Here is a 7,187-nt window from a genome sequence, read left to right on the forward strand (position 1 = left end):
TGAAAGTGGTGTATTAAAGTCTCCCACTATGACTGTGGAGTCATCTATTTGCCTTTTCAACTCTTTTAAAGTCTGATTTATGTATTTTGTGGTTCTTTTATTGTGTCTATAGATACTTATTATGATTATATCTTCATGTTCAGTTGATCTTTAATTATTATATAATGTCCTTCCTTGTTTTGTACGGTGGTTTTTGTCTTAAAGTCAATTTGATCAGAAATTAATATTGCCACTCCTGTTCTTTTATGGTTACCATTTGCTTGATATATCTTTCTCCAACCTTTGATTTTTAGTCTTTTTTTGTCTTTATCTCTAAGGTGTGTCTGTTGTAGGCAGCACATTGTTGAGTTTTGTTTTCTTATCCAATCTGCAACTCTCCATCTCTTGAGTTGTACATTTTCAATCCATTAACATTCAGTGTAATTATTGACAAGTATGAATTGGTTGCTGTCATTTTGTTATGTGTTTCTTCATGGTGTCCCTGGTTTCTTTGTTCAGTGTTATTTTCTGTGCTGAGCTCATTATGTTTATGAATCATGTTATCATTTCTCTTGTTGCTGTTGTTTTAGTATTTCCTGCATATTTGTGCTTGTCCTCTTTTTTATTGTGATGAGGATGTTTATCACTTTTCTTTGAGGTTACCCTTTGATTTGTAATTTTCTCCCTGAAATTAGAACAGTCCATTCTATCTGGCACTCTCTTGACTTCCCCACCATTTATAAGTTCTGTAACTACACAATATTTTTCCTTCTTTTTGTTTTGTTGTTGTCTTCACTTGCCAATTGATGGTTCCCTGTTTACAATCTTGTAAGCTTATTTTACTTTGGATATGTCCATAGCTGTGGTTTCTGTTTTATGTCATCTTGTGTATTAATGGTCAGTTGTTACTTGCTATTTTTGGTTTTCTGTTCAAAGGACTCCCTTTAGTATCTGTTGTAAGGTTGATCTGGTTTTAACAAATTCCCTTAGTTTCTGCTTATCTGGAAATCTCCTAATTTCACCATTATTTTTGAGGGACAATTTTGGTGGGTATATATGTCTTGGTTGAAAATTTTTCTCTTTCATGGTTTTATGTATATCATCCCATTGTCTTCTGGCTTGCATGGTTTCTGCTGAGAAATCAGAGCTTATTCTTATTGCTTGTCCTTTTTAAGTAACTTTTTGTTTTTCCATGCTGCTTTTAGGATTCTGTCTTTGTCTTTGGTTTTGATGAGTTTGATGATTTGGTGATTTTCTTTGGGGGTCTGTCCTTTTTGGGTTTCTTTGGACTTCCTGAATGGATATATTCCCATCTTTCATCATATCAGGGAAGTTCTCTTTCAACAAATCTTGGACAATTTTCTCAGAGGTTTTATTTTTCTCTTCCTGTTCTGGAATTCCAATGACACATAGATTATTCTTTTTAATGGTATCCCACATGAACCTTAGGTTTTCTTAATTTTGTTTTGATCTTTTTATGATTGATCCCTTTCCAAAGAAATATTCAGGTATTTTTCTTCAATCTCATTAATTTTGTCTTCCTTTGCATCAATTCTACTCCATTGCCCTTTCAATGTGTTATCTAATTCTGACAATTGAGTATTAATCTTCTGGATTTCTATCTGTAGATTTAGAATCATTTCTAATTTTTCATTTATTTTGTCATTTTGTTCTTGTATTTTCTTCCAAAACTCTTCTTGGGTTTTGTCTGTGTTTTCCTTGGTCTGTCTTTCAATCCTTCGAAGATGCCTAAATATAATTCTTTTGAATTCCTTATCAGAGAGTTCCAAAGTGGCTTCTTCCTCAGGGATGTGTTCTGGGTCTGTATCCTGCTCCTTTGTTTTATCTTGCTTCTTTGTGTGGACTTTGATGGTCTGTTGTCTATGAGACATTATGGCATTGTTGTATTTGGATCTCTGTTAACTGTTTGTGAAGAGTAGCAGAGGGTGGGTCAGGCTCTTCTTGGTGGTTGTTTATCGTTGCCCCGTTGGTGGAGAAGGAAGTGGTGGCTCTCACTCAATGAGTGAAGCTGCAGGAGATGTAGGTGTAGTTGTGTTTTATATGTAATTTTGCTGTCTTCTACTCAGACAAAATAACAATTGAATAACCATCCAAAAAGTAAAAGCACATGGACAAAAAATACATTGTGTAATCACACAGGAACAGTAACCAAAAAATGAAAAAAGTAAAAAAGTAGAAGTAAAAAAAAAAAACCTGTAATATCTGGGGAGAGAGAAATAAGAGAAAAAGGTAGAGGAGGAGAATAATGAAGAAAAAATTGGGAAACATGCAAAAAGAAAAACAAGGAATGGGGTTAACCACAAGAAAATATTAAAAAAAAAAATGTAATCAGAAACAGGGAAAAGAAAGAAAGCTGAAAACTAGAACCTGTGAGGGGAAGACAAAGAATAGTAGTAAAAAGGACAAAAGTAATAATAACAGTAGTTTTAAAACAGACAAAAACAAGCAAACTAAAAAACAGAAAACAGAAAAAAAAAAAAAATGGGGGATGGCGGGGCAGGGCACCCAGGCTCTGTCTGAGCACACAGACTGGGAAGGAGTTCCTGTCAGCCCAGAAGGTGGGTGGGGGTGAGGGATGGCTGCACTTCCATTCACCAAGAGTGTGTCGGGTATAAGAGTAACAAGGCAAATGTCGTACCTTTCCAGTCATCTCTGTCCAGAATGTCCTCAGGGTTCTGGCCAGTGGAACCTATTCTTCTTAAGTCCTTGGAATCTGGGAGAATGCTGTCACTTTAAATATCCAAAATGGTAGCCACTTGTAAACAGTCAAAATGGTTGTGTCCTCCGGACAGACAAAAGTCCACAGCTCAGCCCACCATGCTCTTCGCTGCTTCCCCTTTTATTCTCCAGCCACCAGAGCAGTCCTCTATGTAGTCCCTGGCTAGCAGGACTGACTTTTAGGTTAATTCTTAAGTTCTACCACCACTCAGCAATATCCAAGCTGTCTGTGCCATCAGGTTGCTGCCAGACCACAGCTCCATATGTCTCCTTTTTTGGTGTTTTCCTGCAAATTTTTCTGCTAGTTGGAGTTTAGTCCACTTGTATATCCTTCCCTTCAAGGCTCTGGGGTCCAGGATTATCTTCTGTATCTGTGTTATTTGGTTCCTCTTTTCTTTGTTGAAGAGGGTCTGTGAAGTCTTTCTGCCTATTCCACCATCTTACTGGAAACCCTGAATCAAAGATGCTTAAAAAGATGGATAAGACACAACATATTTCTAAGAACCCAAAACTAATTGGGAGTAATATATTCATGGATGATCACAAATGAAACAAGATTAAAGCCATACTAAGTGCCTAGGTTAGAGCTTTCACACATTCTATAAATGTTTTTATTATTAGTGAATAAAGAGTATGCAAAAAATGTGACTGGTGAGTATAAAACCTCCTCTTGAGCATGAACTCTGAAATTATGCTTATATGACTATAATATGTTATATGTGTGTGTGTGTGTTTGTATATTTTAAACGTATATAAATGGAAATATATTCATTCAAGAAATAATACAAAGTCTATGAAAGGAGCTTTTTGGGGCTTGAGTAATTTTTTTTTCTTTCTTTTTTAAATTGTGATTTGGGTGAAAATTTAGAGAGCAAATTCATTTTCAATACAGCAGTTCATACACATTTTGTTTCTTGATATTGATGGCAATTCCCCAGAATATAATAGCTCTCTTCCCACTTTCTCCCCATAGTTACCTCTTCCCTGTGTCCTTCCCTCCCATGCACTCCGGCCTCTATCCCTTGGCTCCACCAGCTACCTCCCTTTGAAAACCCTGCCCTTCAGTTCTCCCACAATTGATCTCTCTAAGGAATGTATCTACCTAATATAAGTGTTCACCCCATATACCTATTGTTTGGCTGGAAGCCACAGGAATAAGTTCAGTTCCAGACCTGAAGGGTGACTAGAGGCCATAGTCTCAGGGGTCTCATCAAGGTCTCTCAGAGCAGCAAACCTGGTCCTTTTTTTTTTTCTCTGATTTTGAGTTTTGTTCCACATTGTTCTCTCTATCCAGGATCTCCTGCATAGATCCCCCTCTGAGTGGTTGACAGTGGCAGCCAGGTACCATCTAGCTTTTCTGGTCTCATGGTCATATAGACTAAGGATTACATTACTAGTCCCTTGGACTAATTGTTTCCATATGTCTTTGCTTTTCTTCATTCTTCTTTGCTTTGGACGAGAGAGACCCATCATTGCATCTAGATGGCCACTTGCAAGCATTTAAGACCCAAGTCGCTACTCACTAAAGTAGTCTGTAGAACAATGTTTTTGTGTAGTATGTTACACCAATTGAACTTGATGTCCCCTGACACCATGGTCCTGAGAGCATTGGTCCAACTACTCACTCCTTTAGGGTAGCTAGCTGTGGCCAAGAAGCCACCACAACCTTGTTCTTTGTCAGCTCTACTATACGCCTAGACATTCTTACAGCACATACAAACACACTTGTAGAAACATCTTCTGCCAACCCTGTACATGGTCGTGGGCACATTTCCCCCTGCCTAGACATACCTGATCATTCAGCCTGTCCACCCATTTTTCTGCTCGTAGACCAATGCTTGCCATCACTGAAAACACAGTATTGTACATGCAAAATGTTAATCTCTGTTCTCTGCATCTCCCATGTACCTCTCTCTGTCTTCCTCTTCCTCAGTGCCACCATGTTACTCACTCACTTTTGGTACATTGCCCTTCCCTTCACCCAAATCAATACTTGTCTCTACCTACCTAGTAGTGTTCTCTCCCTTCTTCTCTTATCCCTGGTAACCAACAAAGAAATTTTCCTTCCATATATAAACTTTCCTTGACTTTTTACAATAGTGAACTAATACTATATTTGTCCTTTCGTGATTGACTTATTTCACTCAGTATATTGTCCTCCAAATTCATCCACACTATGCAGTGTTTTGCAAATTCTACATTATTTAGTGTTGCGTGGTATTCCATTGTGTGTATGTACCATAGTTTGCTATCCATTCTTCTGTTGATGGGCAGTTAAGTTGTTTCCATCTCTTTGCTATTGTAAATAGTGTTGCAATGAACATGGGTGTGCATATATCTACTTTTGTCCCGGCTCTCACTTCTTTGTGATATAAACCTAGTTATGGGATTGCTAGATCAAATGGTATTTCTAATTCCAACTTTATAAGGAATCACCATACTGATTTTCACTTTGGTTGTATCATTTTATGATGGGCTTGAGTAAATTTAATCTGCTATTATTTGGAAGAATTTTCTCTGTAACAATTTCTAGAGATTGATTCTCATTAATTCCTATAGCCACCCCAACCTTGTATGCCTCAGCTATTAACTGAAAGATTGAAGGTTCAAGTCCACCTAGAGGCACCTCAGAATGAAACCTTTGCAAGCTATTTCTGAAAAATAAGCTACTGAGTACCCTATGGAGCATAGTTCCACCCTGACACACATGGGGTCACCAGGAGTTGGAGTCATCTTGATGACAACTGGTAGGGTAGGGTATATACGTGTGGGTCTATATTTACATAGATTGCTGTTTTTAAGTGCCATTGAATCAGTTCCAACTCACAGCAACTCTATGTCCAATAGAAAGCAACACTTCCCAGTCCTGTGCCATCCTCACTATCATTGCTATGCTTGAGCCCCACATTGCAGTCATTGTGTCAAGCCATCTTGTTCAGGGTCTTCCTATTTTTGTTGATCTTCTACTTTACCAAGAATGATGTCCTTTTCCAGGGACTAGTCCCTCCTGATAACATGTTCAAATTATGTGGACAGTCTCCCCATCCTTGCTTCTAAGGAGCATTGATCTGTACTTCTTCCAAGACAGATTTATTCATTCCTCTGGCAGTCCATTATATAGGCATTATTCTTGGACAACACCATAATTCAATTGCATCAATCCTTCTTCAGTCTTCCTTATTGGTTGTCCAGCTTTCACATGCATATGAGGAGATGGAAAATATCATGGCATGAGGCAAGTGCACCTTAGTCTTCAAAGTGACATCTTTGCTCTTAAACACTTTAAATAGGTCTTTTGCAACAGATTTTCCCAATGTGATACGTCATTTGATCTCTTGTAGCTGCTTCCGTGGGCATTGTTTGTGGATCTAAGTAAAATGAAGTCCTTGACAACTTCAATTTTATCTCCATTAATCAGAATGTTGCTTATTGTTCCAGTTGTGAGAATTTTTATTTTTGTTATGTTGAGGTGAAAAGACTACTGAATGTTGCAGTCGTTGATCTTCATTGGTAAGTGTTGTAAGTCATCTTTACTATCAGCAAGTAAGGGTATACCATCTGTATATGGTAGGCTGTTAGTGACTCTTCCTCTAATCCTGATACTGTGTTCTTCTTCATATAGTCCATCTTCAAGAATTATTTGCTCACCACACAGATTAAATATATATGGTGAAAAAATACCAACTTGGCACTTACCTTTTCTGATTCTTCTGTTGGAATGACTGCCTCTTGGTCTATGTACATATTCAACAAAAGCTCAATCAAACATTATATATATATAATTGTTGTTGTTGTTGTTATTTGCTGTCGAGTAAGCCCCAACCCATAGCAACCCCTCCTTGGGTTTCCGAGGCAGTATCACTATGGAAGTAGATTGCCCCATCTTCCTTCTGAAGAGTGTCTGGTGGGTTTGAACCACCAGCCTTATGGTTAGCAGTCAAGTGCCTTAGGCACTATGCTACCAGAGCTCCTGTATATATAGATATATATATATATCTCCAACATTTTATAGATATGAAACATTTTACAGATATCAAACGCTTAACAATATATCAAATATTTTTTTATAAGTGTGGAAGGAAAGGAATACAATTGCTTCAGGGTGGTGTTACTCTGAGAAGATTACTCTGAGAGAGGAGACTTGGCAAGTGGTATATTTTGCATTAACTCCATTCATTGCATTTCTTCCTCTGAAAAATTTCTGAAGCAAATGTGGTGCAATTTTAATACTGGTTAAATCCAGGTAATGAATTTTTGTTTTCTGCCCTTTCTAATATATTTAAACAATTTTTTAGTTACATATTTTGAAAACAGAAAAATTAGGCTTGCTTGTTAATGTTAAAGCATTTGTATATATAGGCTGATGAGGTCTGAGGCATTTGGGTTCCCCTTGTAACTTTATTTTCTGTAAGAAAAAAGACTAAAATTACTTCATGAATCAACTTTCCTTGAGGATTAAGCACAATGGA

The 7,187-nt window shown here is 37.4% G+C and overlaps 1 pseudogene; it reads right to left on the minus strand.

Annotated features, from left to right (window-relative positions):
• LOC103199034 overlaps positions 1–6,462 on the minus strand; it is an 88,253-nt pseudogene extending 81,791 nt beyond the window's left edge.
• Positions 6,463–7,187: the final 725 nt, after the last annotated feature.

The sequence above is a fragment of the Orycteropus afer genome, unplaced genomic scaffold, assembly GCF_000298275.1.
Source record: "Orycteropus afer afer isolate SDZICR_OR568_19922 unplaced genomic scaffold, OryAfe1.0 scaffold00102, whole genome shotgun sequence".
In the NCBI taxonomy this organism is placed as follows: Eukaryota; Metazoa; Chordata; class Mammalia; order Tubulidentata; family Orycteropodidae; genus Orycteropus; species Orycteropus afer.